This window comes from Podarcis liolepis, assembly GCF_965112155.1.
Source record: "Podarcis liolepis genome assembly, chromosome: 11".
NCBI classification, from domain to species: Eukaryota; Metazoa; Chordata; class Lepidosauria; order Squamata; family Lacertidae; genus Podarcis; species Podarcis liolepis.
Window position 1 is genome coordinate 50841153 of NC_139565.1, and position 20406 is coordinate 50861558.

Below are 20406 nucleotides of genomic sequence, written 5' to 3' on the forward strand. Positions count from 1 at the left end.
CAGCGAGACTTTACCGCTGGATTATTCGGTTTAGATTAAATGCATTCCAATTTCTTCTGTCTTGGTGTGATTAAGGAACACAGCCACACGGGCGGAAAGTAGGTACATCACACCGAGAAGAGGGCATGACAGGTGTGTCCCACTGCTTGTTGAAGCAGAGCTACACAAAAAATTACATTCCTTGGATTAATGGCCAAGTTATGTACCCTTTGCTTAATTTGAGGTGCAGATCAATTGCAAGACATGAAAAAGTTCCTAAATGCAGCCCTCAAACAATGCTGCTTCGGGCCTTTTTAATGTAGAGGAGACACGGTCAAGGTGTAAAAAATTATACACTGTGTAGGAAAAGTGGCTAGAAAAAAGCTTTTCTTCCTCTCACATAGCACTAGAATTGGTGAGCGTCCAATGAAGCTGGATGCTGGAAGGTAACTGCCGAGATAGCTCAGCTGGCAGAACATGAGGCTCTTAATCTCAAGGTTGTGGGTTCGAGCCCCACACTGGGCAAAAGATTCCTGCATTGCAGGGGGTTGGACTAGATGACCCTAGTGGCCCTTTTCTAGCTCTGTGATGCTACGAATTCCATCTATCTATTCAGGGCAGACGAAGGACCAATGGTCGCTAAGGCTGATGGGAGTATCTGAAGGACCACCAGTTTCCCAGCCCTGATCTAGATGGATGCACAGCATGTCATTAGGAAGCCAGTTCAAATTTTAAAAAAATAAATAAAAGCACGCCATTTGAGCTAGAAATGGCTGGCTTGGTATAATAGCTCTATTCCACTGCAGTATAAAATCCCATTTCCAACTAGATTGTGCAAAGTTAATTTGGAGGGGGGGGGGGAATTCATAGGAAAGAAGCCTTTTACATTTTTATGATATGCAAACAAATCGCAATAATCTTCCGACTTGCTTCCCTGATCAAGGCTACCAACTTTATACTGCAGTGCATCAGCCTACAAACACATCAACATTTTGCTGCTCTCTAAAAATCATGCGCAAGTAGCATGCAGCATTGTGACCTATGGATGTGATGGCTTTTAGGCTTCCTTCAGCTTCTAGCTATAAGTCATTTTTCTGGATTCCATTTCCTTTCTATGCAAAAGGGTTGTCTTTTATGTTGGGTTTAAGAATAAATTTTGTGCCAGTTTCAGAATCCTAAAGAGTATGGTGTGCCTGAGAGACGCTGAGAGATACAGAAAGAAGGAGAAATCAATCTAGGGTTTATAAACGTAATTACCGTATTTTTTGCACCATAACACTCACTTTTTTCCTCCTAGAAAGTAAGGGGAAATGTCTGTGCGTGTTATGGAGGAAATGCCTACGGGTGGCATGCCTAAGGATTTTCCTCCTCTAAAAACTACATGCGTGTTATGGTCGGGTGCGTGTTATAGAGCGAAAAATACGGTATTTTCCACTATTTCCAGTACTGAACCTCTGGGATGCCCCATATGTGAGACTCCTAAAAGGTAGCAGCTATGCCATGCTACAGAATCTTCATGTGTTATAAATATTTGAAACTACTCAGGTCCTTCCACTTTTCCTTATCTAATTCCCCCTCCCTTTTTTTTTTTTTCAGTCTCCCCATTGGTATTTACACAGCCAGACACATTTCTTAATCATTTCTGTCATCCTTGTAATGTGTTTAGGCATGAAAATTGCAATTGCCAAAAATAAAACATTGGGTAATATACTCGTTTTTATTCCGGACATTCTTCTGCTGCATGGCGGATTAATACGTGTCCTTTCCCATAAATCTCTCTTAATACTTTAAATGAGACTTTCACAATTATCCTTAAAACAAAGCTGATGCTGTTTCAGAAAGCTACAGTTTACGTTAAGATTCCAGCCATGGTGTTTGCAAAACACTTTCCCGTCTCATCTTTTCCCTGTCTCCTCTTACGTCATTCCCTAATAATTGCAATCTCACAACATTTACTATAACTATGGGGTTTCCCACATCATGAGTACCAATTTTCAGAGCCGAGTGAAAACATAGCTCTGGCTATTTAACCAACATAGTCTGTAGAACTAAATAGGTGTCAGTGAAACAGCCCTCCCGTCTACATCTAGGGTTGCCATATGCCTGGAATTTCCAGGATATAGCTGGAATACCGCAGTCGGAAGCCGTGCCCAGGCAGAAACCGCTTAAATGTCTGCAAAAAATCGGACATATGGCAACTAATGTCCGAAGTCTAGGTTTTGCAAATTTCCTTTAATAGCTAAAAAAACTATCCTGGTTTTCACTTTTTGAAATATGGCAACCCCAAGTTGCACTCAAGTTCCATTTCTTGCTCAAACCCAGAAAGGTGTTTGAGAAAAATCTAGAGCGAAGATGTGAACACTTTCTTATGGCAATAATAACAATAACAACAACAACATGAGACTCTTAATCTCTACAAACCCCACGTTGGGCAAAAAATACCTGCATTGCAGGGGCTTGGGGTAGATGACCCTTGTGATCCCTTTCCAACTCTATAATTACATGATTCTAGAATAAGAATAATTTATTTCTTATACCCTGCCCATTAACTGGGTTTCCCCAGCTTCCCCTGTGCAGCTTCCAACAAAAATACAGGAAAAAAACAGCAGCAGCAGCGGCAACAACAACAACAACAACAACAACAAATGTTAAAAGCTTCCCCAAACAGGGCTGCCTTCAGATGTGCACGAAAAATTATATGCTTGTTTAACTCTTTGACATCTCCAAGGTGAAGATTTGACAGGGCAGGTGCAACTACTCAGAAGGCCCTCTGCCTGGTTCCCTGTAACCTCACAGTGACGGAACCACCAGAAGGACCTCTGAGATGGACCTCAGTGTCCGGGCTGGATGATGGGGGTGGAGACACTCCTTCAGGTTTACAGGGCCAAGGCTGTTTAGGGCTTTAAAATTGAAAGCCAATTGTGCTTGGAAACATACTGGGAGCCAATGTAGATCTTCTGGGACCGGTGTTATGAAAGGTCCATGAGCTCAGACTCTGCTGCTGCCATGTATTTAATTTCCCCTCCTGCACAGCCAGCAGAGAAACACAAGCATATAAATTGCAGTCTAGGGGCATTAGAAGGCAATTCTGTTGGGCGTTGCCCTGATATTAAGCATATGCCAACTTCTGAAGTGCTACATAATAAAAATACTATATAATAATAATTTATTATTTATACCCCGCCCATCTGGCTGGGTTTCCCCAGCCACTCTGGGTGGCTTCCAACAAAAGATTAAAAATACATTAAAACATCAGTCATTAAAAACTTCCCTAAACAGGGTTGCCTGCAGATGTCTTCTAAACATCAGATAGTTGTTTATTTCTTTGACATGTGATGGGGGGGGGGGGCGCGTTCCACACAAAAATGCTTTGGTAGTCTCCAGTGCTGGGGATACTGGAACCAGTTTAATGTTCCATTAAAGCATCCTGAGAGTTAACGTGCAAGGAGTCCCAAACTGAACACCAGTGTCTGTTTTCCCTCATTGCAGCCAACAGGGAACATGCAGCTCAGCTGCAACTAACACTGCCAACAATGTTCAGGCCAGAGAAATGGTATTTTAAACGTCTCCGGAGAGACATGTGACCAAACCCTGGACACAAGCAAAACAGCCTCTTTCTCCTTCCTCCTCTATTATTTAAAAAAAAGGGAGCTTCTTTTACAGAGAAGAATTATGGTTAAATAGAATGAATTTTTTTGCAATATAATGAACTCATTAGGATCTGAGAAAATACTGTAGCCACAACTGAATTCCCTCATGACGAATTCAATAGAGGTTACACTCAGGCACTCATTGATAAAATGGTACTTGACACTGACTAGACTGGGAAGCACTCATGAGAAAAACCAGCCCTTGTTACCAAAGACAAAGCGGGAACTCTGTGCATTGGCCGGGCATTCTGGTTACAAAATGCAGATCATCCAAGCTGAAGAAAAACCACATTCAGAATCAGCACACTGCAGAAGGTGGCAGCAAGTTCAGTCATTCATGAGAGAAGAGCAGGACTTTGTCCTTGCAGAACACAGATGTGCTTTTTGTTGTTGTTGTTGCTGCTGGAGGGAGAGAATGTGATCAACAAAATAAAAATGAAGATTCAGTCTCCCTTCTCACCCCACCCAGCTTTCAGCCAACCAAGGCAAATAAAGCCAGCCAGCTAGCCATGTTTGGGGCTCAGCCTTCCCCCCACCTCACCCTATTTTTGCAGTCCCAGGCAGGCAGCATGCATGGGTACAGCTCCTGGCAGGCTGCCCTCCATAGCAATACAGTGGTGCCCCGCAAGACGAATGCCTCGCAAGACGAAAAACCCGCTAGACGAAAGGGTTTTCCGTTTTTCGATGCGCTTCGCAAGACGAATTTCCCTATGGGCTTGCTTTGCAAGACGAAAACGCCTTGCGAGTCTTGCGATTTTTTTCGCTTCCCCCCCTTTTTCTAAGCCGCTAAGTCGCTAATAGCCGCTAAGCCGCTAAGCCTTTAATAGCCGCTAAACCGCTAATAGCGCTAATCCGTTAATAGGGTTGCTTCGCAAGACGAAAAAACCGCTAGACAAAGAGACTCGCGGAACGGATTATTTTCGTCTTGCGAGGCACCACTGTAATCAGCTTGGGGAGCCACAAGTTAATAAACTGATATATGATCGCACAAACGGGTCCACTACCTTAAACTAGCACACCCACACCAAATTGAGCCAAAAATAAAGCAATATCTGAGCTAACAAAACCACAGCAGGGTTTATTAAAACGGCTCTATCTCCAGGTGGTGACAGCCTGGATTTGCCGTGCGATTAACCACCCATAACAACTCATCCGGATGACACTTTGCAGACGGGAAGGCAGCAGAGAAGAACAATATCTTTATCACCTTCCCTGCAGCAGCAGAATCCCTTTAAAGCAATCCACGCCACGATCGGTTACTTTTGGTACAAATTGAATGCCACCTCCGTTCTGTTCGTCTCCTTTCCCATTTCATCAGCTTCAGATCAGCCAGAGGAGAACATGAAAAACTGACAAAGCAGCAACAGCAGCAGGATAGCGCACATGGGAGCCGCTATTTGCAATATGCAGCATCTGCCTCTGACTTTGCAGGTAAAACAGAGGAGGAGGAGCTGTCAGAAGGAGAGTAAGGAAAATCCCGCAGATAACTTCTGAAATCTGACTGCTGCTATGCGTTTTTGGGAGCGGAGCAGACTAACCAGGCATATTCATTATCTCAACATTTGTAACCAAAAAATGGCTCTTGGTCTGGCAAAAAAATGAGCAGTCTTTTCTGCTCCGCTCAATGGAGAGCTCTGTATTTAGGAATGCGACATTCGTGGAATATTTGGCTACAGGGCAGCTATCTTGTGCAGGTGATCCAATCATGGTACCCGAGTACAGTGGTACCTCGGAAGTCGAAAAGAATCCGTTCCAGAAGTCCGTTCAACTTCCAAAACGTTTGGAAACCAAAGCGTGGCTTCCAATTGGCTGCAGGAAGCTCCTGCAGCCAATCGGAAGTTGCGTCGGACTTTCGGGTTCAAAAGAATGTTTGCAAACTGGAACACTCACTTCTGGGTTTGAGGCGTTGGGGAGCCAAAACGTTCAACTCGCAAGGCGTTTGGGATCCAAGGTACGACTGTATTTGTTCACTTCTTCTGAAGCCTTCATAGATGCTGCTGTCTCTTCGTGACTAAAGAGCTGATACAATGCAGGCGATCCTCCATATGCCCTTTTAGGATGGCAACCCATCTTATGGGCAGACATGGGAGAACGCCTTTGGGAGATTATCTGAACATCATTTGCAGCCTAACACAAATATAAAAGAAGCACAACACAAAGGACCCAGCAGCCTCGCAAGGCCTCACTAAACACGTCCAAACTGTGCAGTATGTTTTTATTCAAAACTGGCTTTTAAGAAGCCAGGGACAGGGCCGGAAGAAGAGATGGACATTTCCTGTATATGCTCCCTCCTGTTATTTTTAGAAGGTCACTTGAGTTTAAAGCATATCTTCATCTTCATGCTCAAGCTGCAGCTTCTGGCAAAAAGTTCTCGGCAGCTCAGTTTGCTCAGGCAGAACAAACCTCCATCTATTAAATGCCTCATCCGAAAAGCAGGCAGAGGAACCCAGCGGAATCCTGTTTCATTCTCTTCTTGGGGTTGGAGGGGAGCGACGAGCAACATTTTTACACCACTGGTTAGCTTAAAATTGGATCTGTTGAGAGGTTGAATGGAAGAGGAACTCGCAACCCCAGAAATTAGGCCTGATCCTAATGAGGCACTGTGAGATTCTCAGGTTGCAGCCTTATAAGACAGGCTTGCTCAAACTCAGCCCCCCAGATGTTTTTGGCCTACAACTCCCATGATCCCTAGCTAGCAGGGATGATGTGAATTGTAGTCTCAACACATCTGGAGGGCCAAGTTTGAGGAAGCCTGCCTTATAAGCTTACTAGGAGACCCTCAGACTCCTTCCTGGCATGTCACCAGCCCTAAACCATAGCAACACAAGAATGGGCCTTTTCAGTGGTGGCTCCCTGGGTAGGCTTGCCTGGCAGCATCATTACATATATTGAGGTACCAGGCAGAAACTCCTCTTCAACCAGCTCTCTGGTCTCTATCTGTGACCTCTTAGAGGGAGTGAGATGTTTTTAATGCATCCTTAATGTATTGCTTTAATCGGTTCTTTGTTTTCTGCATCTATGTGGGGATTTTGTTTGTTTCCTTGTTTGGTTGTTTTGAGTTGCCTTTGGCAAGATAAATTTAGCAAACCATAAATTTGGTAAATCATAATAAATACAGGTGAGTAAGTCGCACAGAATTTGGGGAAGGGCATTTGCTCAGTATTGGAGTATCTGCTTTGCAAGCAAAACGTCTCAGGTTCAATCCCTAACGTCTCAAGGTTGGCTCCTGCATGAAACCCTGGAGAGCAGCTTTCAGTCAGTGTAGGTATTACTGAGTAAGATGCACCAGTGGTCTGACTTGGTTTCAAGTGGACAGTGTTCGAAACTCCCATTGTTCCAGGAGCATTTTGTGAAAGGGAATTTTATTTGCGGGAGCAGTTTCTGAGCTCTGGGCGCAGTACTGCACCTAAGATTTCAGATTAAAACTGCACAGTGGAAGGAAAGGAGAATCTTTTTCTGCCTCCCCACTTCCAACTGGGTGGGCAGGGGAAGGACTAGACCAGGGGTAGGCAAACTAAGGCCCACTTCCAGATGACTGGAAGAAGACTGGAGAAGAGACCCTCTTAAGAACATTAGGGGGGGGCAGGGGAAGGACTGGACCATGTGGGAAATGAACACACAGTGGTACCTCAGGTTAAGTACTTAATTCGTTCCAGAGGTCCGTACTTAACCGGAAACTGTTCTTAACCTGAAGCACCACTTTAGCTAATGGGGCCTCCTGCTGCTGCCACACCGCCGGAGCATGATTTCTGTTCTCATCCTGAAGCAAAGTTCTTAACCTGAGTTACTATTTCTGGGTTAGCAGAGTCTGTAACCTGAAGCATCTGTAACCCGAGGTACCACTGTACAGTAGTATTTTAGCTGCAGTTCATTCACTTGCAGCTTTGTATTCTTGTTTTAAAAAAGCATGCCTAGACATTCTGTTGTTGCGCCCATAACTTAGGTTTCAGGTGCCCTTCAGCTTCTATCTTTTGTATCTCGGTTTCTAACACTGCAAGTGGCCAACAGCCAGGTGCAAAATGCGCCTGGCGCCTGGCTAATTTCAAACACTGCTTCTGAGTGTTAGACTAGGACCTGGGAAACCAGGGTCCAAGTCCCCACCCAACCATGAAGCCAGGCACATAAACACTCAACAGGTGATTGTTGTATCTGTTTTCACAACGCCAGTGGGAAGATATTTTCACACCCGAGACCTATGCAGACTTAACTATGGTTTGCTTATTTTATTAAACCACTGTTAAACATATCCAAATACACAAACCACAACCACAGGCTTGGCCCCAAGCTGGAATGTAAACCTATAATTACAGAAGCAGCAACCAAAACACGATTAAGGCTGTTTGCCCACCTCTCCAGTCTCTGTTGGCAAGAAGACAAGGAGGCCTTGTTGACATTTCCCCACACCTTCTGAGAAGCGGAGTTAAACAAAAGAATGGTTTCACTTCTTGAGCTACCTATCTCGAGCTACCAGTTTTAAGGCGACAAACCACGGTTAGTGCTAAACATGGTTAAGTGGTTTGTCTGCAAAGAGCTGCAAGTTAAGGGCCATAGCTTAGTTGCAAACTGTCTGTCCCAGTTTCAATTGCCTGAAAACCTTGGGGAGATGTGTCTAGTCAGGATACACAATATGGAGCTTGAAGGACCAATGGCCTGACTCTGATTCAGACAGCTTCCTATGTTACAGCAGCAGACTCAAGTTGGTGCCCTCTAAATGTTTTGAACTACAACTCCCATCAATCCTGATAATTGGCCTTGCTGGCTGGGGCTGATGGAAACTGGGAGCTTGAAAGGCACAGTCGTACCTCAGGATGAATACGCTTCAGGTTGAGCATTTTCGGGTTGCACTCTGCGGCGACCCGGAAGTAACGGAACGCGAACGGGGCTCCGGAACGGATCCTGTTTGCATCCAGAGGTACCACTGTACCAGGCTTGGCGAAGCTGCTCTAGAGCAAGGCCACGAATATACATACAGGAGAGGCTATGTTAAAATATGCTTTAGCAAAATTCTTGACATGATCAGCCATTCTGTACAGTGACTGTACAGAACCTTGAAACTGAATGAGGGAAAGAGAGGTTGTTATTTTTTAAGGACAATTAACACCCCCTGCAAGAGTCAGGTTTCCACAGCAACACTTCACACCTACATTCAGAGTTTGATTACAATTGTTAATGAAACGCTAGTCTTAATCAAAATGCCCCTTTTTAGCATTGTTAGCTTTGCTTTCGGGACCCCTCGGTCTCCGTTTCTCAACACCGCAACACCAATAAAGGAAATGTTAAAAGTGGTCAGAAGGGTTGCTCAAAATAAATTGCCTTTCAAACGAGAGAGAGAGAGAGGGGGGGGGGAGTCACTGCTGTTCTGCTGGAAGATCTGATTTTGTATTAAACTCTAGGATAACGCATGGTGGAAATTAACTTTCCATCTCACTATTTAAAAGGCAACTAAGAAATGAACAGAACTGACAGAGCGAGTTCTGCTGGAAAAATAGCAAGGACAGATAAAAGGGAAAGAATGGCTGGAGAAGACACACCCAGGAGAGTCAAAGTTCTCAAGGTAGAAGCAGCCTAGGAAGTGGCTGGGGGGAAATGCATGCTGCTTACTGGGGTGGTTCACATGTAACACTAAACCAAGGTTAGTGTTATGTGAGAACCCCGCCTGGCACTTTAACTATGGTTTGTTTAGTACCAAAATATGGTGAGCAAAAGGCAGAGTTTGCCAGAGAGGTTAATGAATCCACGCAAGTGTCAGGTGTGTGTGCAGAAGCCAGGCCCTGTGACCAGTAGGACTTTGCAGGACTGGGCCTTCCTAAGTTTCTTCTGAAGAGGCAAGGCGCGGCCACACAGGTGAGGCCAATTGGTAACTCACAGCACCTGGTGGCAAGAGCTGGGAAGGGATATAAGGTCAGCATTTCCCTTCGGCTCTTTGCCACAGCAACACGTTCTCTGCCTTGCTGCGTTTGACTCCTTGACTCCTTGCTTCTTGATCCTCGGACCCTTGACTTCGTAACTCCTTGCTTCCTGACCCTTGGACCCTTAGCTTCTTGACTCCCGGCTCTCTGACCCTCAGACTCTTGGCTTCCTGACTCCTGGCCCTCCATTCCTGCTCCCACCCCGCCATCTTGTCCCCGGTCCTGACGTCCCCTGCCAGGACTTCGATCGCCCGTGAACTGGACCATGACAACGGGTCGTTGAAATGGCATATAACTGAAAAAGCCTGCAAGCACCCTGCCCTGCCCTTTTATTAATGTTTCAGTGACATCTTTATGACGTTTCCGGGTCACTTCCGGGTTCGGTGTGATGCTCGTATACAAGGCCGCACAAATATTGTCTGCGCATAAACCGGGGGCTGCCTGTAATTAGCATCACTTCTATGCACCACTGGGGCTCCAGTCTCCCTGTTCCTAACCATTGACAGTCTGTATGAGAGATTCTAACAGTGTACTGTTGAAGATGGTTAGAATTTCCCCCACTCAACCAGAGTCCTATTCTGATGCTCTTACAGGAGAGCTCTGTCCCATTTGTCCACTTCAACTTCCCATGCATTCCCACTCATAAAACCCTTCGCAAGCTGACAGGCACGGTGCCCACATCCCCTACCTAGTTTGAGGCCTTGTGCATTCTTTTCAATACCTGATAAGGATTCTATTTAGGACAACGCCCTTTTCAGTACCTGATCTCAGTGATGCCGGGTAGGAAATCTTCCAGCGCTTTATTTTTCCACGGAAAGCTCTACATTTCATGCATTCATTAGCAAGCAATTAATGGATGCCGTCTTGCAAATGCATTATTAGGCAAGCCTGACAAGTTTTCAACTTTTTCCGCTCTCTTTTGCTAAATTTCAAGTGAAATAAACATGCTAATTCAGTTCTAAGGCACCAGACAGTTCTTCACTGCAAAACGAAGTTTTCCAAATGCAAATTAGCCACTTTTGCAGAAGAAATTCCCCCACAAACCCAACGTCACTGCCTCACACGACACACACCAGCTGAGAAGAAATATCCAGCTTGCTTCAGGTTCTTGTACAACTATCAGCTTGCTATTATTTTAGCACAGGATTTTGGTTTTTGCATAATAACTAAACTTCAGATTACAGTTCAGTTTTTAAATTACAGATTACAATACAGATTACAAGGACACTGTGTCACTCAGCAGAGTGCCACATACATGAGACAGGACTGCAGAAAGAGATTGCAGAAAGAGATTCTGGTCTTTTTCATTTTACAAGCATATGGGTTATACAGTATAGGACAAACCTAAACACAGCTAATTTGAGAGAGCGACCCTCTACTGAAATCCAAGTGGCCCTTAAGTGAGCATCACCCAATAAGCTGTTCAGCTTTTCAACCGCCATATAAATTAAATGCTGAGAGAAGAGGTCACTGAAGTTAAGTTTGCAAAAAAAAAAAAAAAAGAGCAGCGAAGACACTGCCTGGTGCTAGGCAAACCGAGACAGACTCTAAACTCTGAGGCTGCCCTCAATATCTGGCTACCCTTGGCAACAGCCAATTCTGTCCCCAGGGAACAGAAATATGTGCTCTCAGGAGCAGGCTAGTTTTACTAAAAAGTCTCCAAGAAAAGAGGAGGAAGAGAAACCACACACAGAGAGAAAAGCAAAAACAAAAGGAGATAAGACACGAATGAAAAATGGATTCCAGTTTCGCATAGGTGACGTGCAATGCTTTCCCTTTAAAGTTATCCAGTTGCAGAATATTACTACAGTGGTACCTCGGGTTACATACGCTTCAGGTTACAGACTCCGCTAACCCAGAAATAGTGCTTCAGGTTAAGAACTTTGCTTCAGGATGAGAACAGAAATCGTGCTCCGGTGGCACAGCAGCAGCAGCAGGCCCCATTAGCTAAAGTGGTGCTTCAGGTTAAGAACAGTTTCAGGTTAAGTACGGACCTCCAGAACGAATTAAGTACTCAACCCGAGGTACCACTGTACAGTTTAAGATGAAGCTGGCTATTATTATTTTTAAGTCACTCATCTCAGCTTCCAAAGTTTCAAAATATTTACAAATTGAAGGGGGGGGGAATGTAATATATTGTTTGCTTTTTCCTATCAAGATCCCACCCAACCCAGATCCTGGAGAGACCTCTTTGAAGAGGGCCCACAGAACTCCAGACACAGATCCACATCTCAGGGACGGTTAATCTGGACACCTCAAGAGCTGCATCCGCTCCCTTTTGAGTTCATTCATCTCCAGCTCCTTTGTCCTTCCTGGCTCAGCTCCATCTCCAGCGTCTATGCCAAGGGCTGGTCACAGACGCCATAACTCCTCTTGGCTATAAACCAAGAGACACCCCTTCCTCATGAATGAGCATTGCCTGAAGACCACCATGAGAAGGAAGCAGGGAGTTGGCAAGTGTTCCCCTAGCCCAGCGCCAAATCCCACGGCTGCTCATTCCCATTTGCCTTTGGGGCTGGCAACTGGAGAAGAGGAGACCAGGGCTGACGTCAGGTGCCTCCCAATGGCTCTCTCACCAGGACAAGTGCCCCCCCCCCGTTGGCTTATCAAGTGGTGGTCTACACTGGGCGGCCGCCATTTTGATTTCCTACAGTGCATTGTGGGAAATTGAGATGACAGGTGCCTGGGGAGGGGGGAGCCAGGAGAAGTAGCAATGGGAAGTGCCAGCAGCTGCCTGAGAATACTGCTTGATGACGCCAGACCTGGTCAAAGGGCATTGCCCAGCAAGCCAGATATGGCCAAGAAATTGCCAGCTAGAACCATGATGGTATTTGAGAACGTTCTGCATCTATCCTAGATCAACGACTGCTACAACCTACTAGTGTGAGGACAGTAACACTTCTCCACCTCCAGAGTACGACGTCCGAATACCACATTTGGTTGCTGGCACTGTAAGAATCTCAGGAACTTGGCAGTTGCTTTGTTTTGAGAGAGACCAGTTCTGTCAACACTGACTGACAGGAGCTCTCCAGAGTTTCAGACAGGGAATCTCTCCCCGGCCTACCTGGAAATGCCAGAGATGGAACCTGCATGCTAAAGAGATGCTCTACTGCTGAGCGATGGCTGCCCTTGTGGTCGTTGCTCCTGTACCCGACAAATCCTTCCGCACATACAATGGTTTATGCACTACAGGGAAGTTTGGAGTGACAATCACAATAAGCAGAAATATGCACAAGGCTTTTGTCCACACACATAACCACTTCCCTTCTCCCTTTCTAGCACACAGCAATTAAACTCAGAAGTCTTCAATTTGTGCAGTCTGAGGAACTATGATTTCCAGAGTGGAGGAAAAGCTAGAATCTTAAACCACAAGCTGAACTTAGCTTCACATCCTGGCTTGTTCTGAACTTGGTAGCCACACCTTCCCAATACAGACAAAACAGAAACGACACTTCACTGGGGAGTTACTAGCTTAACTGCAGTGTGCTGCAAATGGAGGAGAGAAGAGGGGAAAAGCTTGCGCACATATGAGCTTTTTAAGACAAGATATGATCACCAGAGCCAAGCATCTATCACCAAGAACCTATCCATTTGTTATCCATCACTGTTAAGGGCTACTGATAATGAGCGATATTCAACCAGCTCCTTCCTTTAACACAATGACTATAAGGTTGCAGAATGCTCTCCCTCTTCCCAATGCTACCCCCTTAAATCTGTTCTGGGTATTCCCCCAAACCCCCAGAGCAGATTTGGGGAGGGCATGGGAAAGCCAAAAGGAGGAAGTTCCAGTGAGCAAGCAGAAATCCTTACGCTAACAGAATGAGTTCATTGGACACTGCCCAATATACTTAAAGCCATTGAAACACTTAGTATAGTTACACTCCCTTTCCGATCATTAATAAGAAAGTCTCTTGGCATTTCTATCAGCTCTGCAATCTGGCCTGAGCGTTTTAGGAGCACATAAGATGCAGTGTTCAACCACAAAAAGCAGTTAAGTCGCTTTCCTGCCAACTCCCGTAGGGGTTCACACCACACATTCACTCCAAATAATAAATAACTCCCAATTTATTGCAGTCACTCTAGCATGTGAACACTTCTATTTGCAATCATTTAACTTTTTTCATATATAAACTCTTGACTAAAATATATGAATGTATGATCTATCTGTGTGTCTGGGTTGCCTATGGAGCCCAAAGCCACCATGTGCACTGACATTGTGCCTAGACACACACACACACACACACACACACACAGAGAAGAGAGAGAGAGAGAGAGAGAGAGAGAGAGAGCTGCTAAAACCAAGAATACACACATAAAATAGGCAGAGTGTCCTGGGCTCACTGCTGGACAAAGAACTCAAACTACCAGTTCGGTTTCTGCCCAAGACTTTAACGCTTAAACCAGACAGTGTTTCTGATGGCCACATTTTTAACAATAGTGATAATAAAACAACTCCCGCCCATTCCCTCCAGTGTTCAAAATTCCCCAGTCGCCAGTGGTTTTTTGCGACTGCCGACTGTTCACTGTGACCAAGTGGAGAGGTCTCGTTGCCAGGTTTGGTGACTGACATCTCCACCATGTGGCTAGCTGGCACACAGCATCCTTTGCTGCCGCATACCTAAAAGGTTTAAGGTGCCATTTGGAGACTAGCTTACAGTATATATTTGACTTTCTAACGCTGATCCACTCAATTGGGGGGTGAAAATGACTGAAGTTGGTTCTAAAAGGGTAAAGGGACCCCTGACCATTAGGTCCAGTCATGGCCGACTCTGGGGTTTCGGCACTCATCTCGCTTTACTGGCCGAGGGAGCCGGTGTACAGCTTCCGGGTCATGTGGCCAGCATGACAAACCAGAGCAGCGCATGGAAACACCGTTTACCTTCCCGCTGGAGCGGTTCCTATTTATCTACTTGCACTTTGATGTGCTTTTGAACTGCTAGGTTGGCAGGAGCAGGGACTGAGCAATGGGAGCTCACCCCGAACCGCCGACCTTCTGATCGGCAAGTCCTAGGCTCTGTGGTTTAACCCACAGCGCCACCTGCGTCCCTTACGAAGTTGGTTCTAGGGCTAAACAAAAATCCTTGGACTGAGCACTCTGCTCCCTAATTCTATGTATACATGCACAGGATACGATTTGCCACCTGGGTCTGATAGCTTGGCCTCTTTTACGAATGTGATGAAAAAGACCTTGGGAGACTGAGATCCTGCAGAGAGACTGTTAGTCACTGCTGATCATTGGCCTTCAACAGATGGACTAGGGCTCACTTCTGGGTGGCAGCCTGACTTAAAGTGAGTCACAATAAACAATGCTGGGCCAGATGGATAAATAGCCTGACCTGGAATAAACAAACTTCCTCTGTTCTTGGCATGATAGCACCGTCCCCTTTTCTTCTTTCTACTTATGGTACATCAGAGGCTTAAAACCACAATAGGGTTGGTTCTTTGGTATGCACAGCATCCTGTTTTCAGGGTAAGAACTCAACTAGATCCAGGAACTGCCAACCTTTGGTTCATGGGTAAGACTGGATCACAAGCAACTTTCCCTCCTACTATCTGAGCACAAAAGCTCCATGCACAGGAAGTTCTTGCTGCTGGGCAATTATTAGAATGCCTTATGAATCATTAGATGGTAGAGACTGCCCTGTCTGCCTTGGTGCTATCTAGAGAAAACAGTGACCGTACAGCAGTTAAGGCAGGACCTGAAAAGGGCTGATTTTACAAATTCAGGCCATAACTTAGAGACATTAGGAATAAGTGTAATTGTTACAGAGTAGACCCAGATCAGAAGCTAACCAAGATTTTACTGTACACTGCACAAATGCGGCTGGCAAGAAGCAAAAAGCTGATTACTCATTAAAAGCTGCCTTTGTAAAAATGCAGAATTGCTGTACTTCGGAGACAACTACAAAGTAGTAATTTTGTTATTATGTCTCAGCAAGTGAATAAACACTATTATACATAATCACTTGCATCCCTTGACACTTACAATTTTGCCATTTCCTTATTAAGCACATGTGACCAAAACAGATACGCTCCCTCTCTCCCAAGAGGAGAATCTTGATCGTCGACTGAAAACTCAATCGGTTTATTATTTCCAAGCAAAAGTTAATGTCAAAGCTAGGGGATGAGGAAACATCATCCAACCATACAGACAACAGCAGTCCTATGAACAACCTCCACACTGCAAAGCAAAGTGAGCATGGATCCTTTAAAAAAGTCCCATATGACCAGAGAATTTGCAGCTGTCCATTGGGGGATATAGGAGGGACGCGGGTGGCGCTGTGGGTTAAACAACAGAGCCTAGGACTTGCTGATCAGAAGGTTGGTGGTTCGAATCCCTGTGATGGGGTGAGCTCCCGTTGCTCGGTCCCAGCTCCTGCCAACCTAGCAGTTCGAAAGCATGTCAAAGTGCAAGTAGATAAATAGGTACCGCTCCAGCAGTAAGGTACGGTGCACTGCTCTGGTTCGCCAGAAACGGCTTAGTCATGCTGGCCACATGACCCGGAAGCTGTACGCCGCCTCCCTCAGCCAATAAAGCGAGATGAGCGCCGCAACCCCAGAGTCGGTAACGACTGGACCTAATGGTCAGGGGTCCCTCTACCTTTTAAACAGAGGACTCAGCTCCATTAGCCAAAAAACGGCATTTTGAATGTGTTATAAACATACAACAACACATGGTGCTAGAGAGCAAAAAAAAGGGGGGGGAGGAAAAAATGCGCGTTTTTTCTTTTGTTAAAACGATTTACTTTCTGGCTTACTTATAGCAGGTTTTTCCCTGTGTCTACCCAGTCACTGACATGAAATTTATTACGGTCAGAGACCAGCTTGAGAAATACAAATGGAACTACAATTCCAATAGCAAAATGAACATTTACAACAATGGACTTTAAGTTTAAAAGTGTGATAGGCATATAAACACATAAAAACTTTAAGATAGACTACCTTAGAGAAATGACCCAGAGTCGCCTGTGGATCCGAGTTTGGGAATTTTCGTAACAAACTAGATTGAATCGGGGGATGGTCTGCGCCTACAGATCTGTGCGCAGAATCTGGTGACAATCCGGGTCGTCTTGTGGTCTTTGCCTAACAGGAGAAGAGCGAATTTTTGCTTTACCGGGAGGTCAGCAAGCCTCACCAGCAGGGGGTCAATGGTTTCTCTACGTGCCTCATCGTAAAAGCGACATCTAAAAAATATGTGTTCAGGGCTTCCTATCTCCCCCAATGGACAGGCGCAAATTCTCTGGTCATGTTGTTGTTGTTTAGTCATTTAGTCATGTCTGACTCTTCATGACCCCATGGACCAGAGCACGCCAGGCACTCCTGTCTTCCACTGCCTACCACAGTTTGGTCAAACTCATGCTGGTGGCTTTGAGAACACTGTCCAACCATCTTGTCCTCTGTTGTCCCTTCTTCTTGTGCCCTCAATTCTTCCCAACATCAGGGTCTTTTCCAGGGAGTCTTCTCCTCTTGTCATGAGGTGGCCAAAGTACTGGAGCCTCAGCTTCAGGATCTGTCCTTCCAGTGAGCACTCAGGGCTGATTTCCTTAAGAATGGAGAGGTTTGATCTTCTTGCAGTCCATGGGACTCACAAGAGTCTCCTCCAGCACCAGAATTCAAAAGCATCAATTCTTCAGCGATCAGCCTTCTTTATGGTCCAGCTCTCACTTCCATACATCGTTACTGGGAAAACCATAGCTTTAACTATACGGATCTCTGGTCATATGGGACTTTTTAAAAGGATACTTCCAAGACCGGCTAGGGCAGAGCCAAGCTTCTGGCAATTGTAAAAGCCCTTCTATCCAGTCACTGTTTCCTTCATATCTTTTGCACTCAGAGTGACAATGGGGGTGGGGTAGGGAAAAGGCAGGCGGTGTTTCTCCAGGATAGCTTGGTGATTGCAAGCATAATCTAGTCCAGTGGTTTCAACATTTCACCCCATGAAGCACTTGAAAACTGCTAAGGGTCTTGGCAGACTACTTAATGATTTCTCTGCCTACTGCACCAACTGTAAAGCACTGTGTTAGATGCTGAACGTTTTTTTTTTAAAAAAACTGAACCAAGATTAAATATCTTACTTCTAGCGTGCCATTAACTTCCCTGCTCATCCTCTCTACCCTCTTTCCGTTACACCTCCATCCCCAATAGCTTCTCGCTTCTTACCTGCTCACAGATGGCTCAAGTCCTCCTGGCTGCAGAGGTCAGCTTTGTCCGCTCATTTCCCAAAGCAAACATGCTGGCGAAGCAGCACGTAGCAGAACTGAACCCCAAATCCCGTTCACCTGCTGACAGAGACAGGTGGGAGTGGTTTGGGGGAAATGGCCTTGCATGCTATGTTGAACCCCCTGACAAGCCAAGATTGAAATTTGCCCATCCCTGCCCAATGTTAGAAACTCAGATATATAAGCACTTTAAATCTAGGTAATGGCTACCACAACAGAATGTCTATTCACCATGGGGTTGGACGAGATGACCTTCCAATGCTGCTACACTTCTACAATTCTATGGTCTCAACTACATTGCTTGACTGTGGCTTCCTCTTACAACAATTCACTTGTCCCATTATGCAAGAAGGTGAAACACACACAGTAGAAATGGAATTAACTATGGACTAAGGGAGAGGTTTTTAAACTGTGGTCGCCAACCTACCACCCAGAAATCTCTACGTAGTCGCAATTGCACCTGCGGCAGTAGCAAAACGCGCCGGGCGCCTGGCTAATTTCTAACACTGTGATCCCGCCGTATTTTTTTACGGCTGTGGTAGGCAGGAGGTTCTGGCATGAACTTCCTTGTGCACTTCATGGAGAATATATGCATCCCATCCACTTTTGACTGCTGACAAACCTGTGCAGGCCATAGATGTTCCCATGAAGAGCTAGGTAAATGGCTGCAATCTACAGGTATTCAGGCTTCTCCCACAGAGAAACAATAGTCAGGTACTAAAGCTACAACCAGCCTGCAGGCCAAGCCTGTTCTTGATATTGATGTGGCAAGAGCAGCACAATGCATAGGACTTCTGTAGAATTCAGTTATGATCCTAGGCACCAGCATCAGGGCATTGCACATGCCAGGTACCTGAAGTTGCATCACAAAGCGGTTCAGAGATCATGTGGTACTATATACTGGTTTATTTCCTCTTAGTCAGATCCCATCTTTCCTTCCAGCAGGTGCTCAGTGTGACTATACTAACAATCATAATAAGCAATGAGGTATGATTGCAACACATCAAATAAAACACAACGGCAACAAATCCGGATGCAACATAACCAAACAGAACATCAAACGAGAGTGGCAGTGGAAGTATTAGTTACATCCAAAAGGCCTGGACAGACAGAAAGGGTTTTACCTTACAGCTAAATATGGCCAATGTGATAGACAACCAAGCATCATTCATGCCGGAGTTTCATAAACCAGGAGGCCACCACCAAAAATGCCCTGCTCATGTTGCTGCCCAGATATCAGCAGCTAATGTTTGAACAAGTAGGTTATGCACTGCTGATCGTAGTAGTCAGGTGGGGCAATTGTGAAGAAGGCACACCTTCAGGTACGTGGGTTCCTATTTGCTTAACTCTTGGTACCCGATAACCTTGAATCAGGCCCAGTTACTAACAGGCAGCCACTGTAGAGATTAGATTAGTGGAGCCATATGGAATCCCCCTTCACCATTGCAGACAGTAACTGGGCCTTCTGCACCAGCTGTAGCTTCTGAATAGTCTTCAAGGGCAGCTCCATGTAGAGCACAATGCAGTAATTTATCCAGGAGGTTATCAGTACATGGGTAAGCTGAGGACGAGGTGTCCCAGTCCAGGAATGGCCACAGGTCGTGAACTAGCTAGAGTTGGGCATAGACACTCATATCGACCTGTCTTTCTTTACTCAAGGTGCAAGAATAGGCAGCAACTGATGCAAAAGGTCATTATCTTGGTGCAATGTCTGTCCTCCTGGCAATGTTATGCTAGCAAGTCGCAACACCCAGACTGTCAGAGCAACTCAAGAGAAGGCATCAGCTTCACTGCTGGTGAAGGAAGCCACACCACAAGAAGCGGTGAACAAGTTAAAAATTAGGAGCGCGAAAAGACAGCAGCATTTGCTGTCGCAGGCTGGGCTTCCCATGTTGTCCCATCCACCCTACATCCTGCAGTAAAGCTAACTTCCAGGGCAGCAATAAAAATTAGCTTCAATCATAACAGAGCAGTTGTTAGCGTTCACTTCCTCTTGCAAAAATAAAATAAAAGTGACCTCACTTTCCCTCCCCTCTAATGCGGTATCTGGCAAGCACAAGCCAATGTTGGGGTAACATAGCCAAGAAAAATAGTTGTGCTCTCTCATTTCTATCTCTCTCCTTCCAGCCACCCCTCCTTTTTTTTAAAGAGCTGCAATAATAATAATAATAATAATAATAATAATAATAATAATAATAATAATAATTTATTTATACCCCGCCCATCTGGCTGAGTTTCCCCAGCCACTCTGGGCGGCTTCCAACCAAACATTAAAAACAATACAGTGTCAGACATAAAAAACCTCCCTAAATGGGGCTGTCTTCAGTTGTCTTTTAAAAGTCTGATAGTTGTTTATTCCTTTGAGATCTGATGGGAGGGCATTCCACAGGGTGGGCGCCACTACCGAGAAGGCCCCCTGTCTGGTTCCCTGAAACCTCACTTCTTGCAGTGAGGGAACCGCCAGAAGGCCCTCGGCGGTGGACCTCAGTGTCCGGCTGAATGATGGGGGTGGAGACACTCCTTCAGGTATACAGGACCGAGGCCGTTTAGGGCTCTAAAGGTCGGCACCAACACTTTGAATTGTGCTTGGAAACGTACTGGAAGCCAATGAAGATCTTTCAGGACTGGTGTTATATGGTCTTGGTGCAA

At 45.5% G+C, this 20406-nt stretch overlaps 1 protein-coding gene and 1 long non-coding RNA gene across 8 annotated transcripts in view; one reads left to right on the forward strand and one right to left on the reverse strand.

Annotated features, from left to right (window-relative positions):
- Nucleotides 1-20406, reverse strand: part of NEDD4L (NEDD4 like E3 ubiquitin protein ligase) — a 324861-nt gene that overhangs the window by 232413 nt on the left and 72042 nt on the right. The gene's annotated exons all lie outside the window — the stretch shown is intronic.
- On the forward strand, nt 3773-5594 carry LOC310688386. Its single transcript, XR_014516915.1, has 2 exons — nt 3773-4246; nt 4578-5594. It is a non-coding gene; the product is annotated as an uncharacterized lncRNA (long non-coding RNA).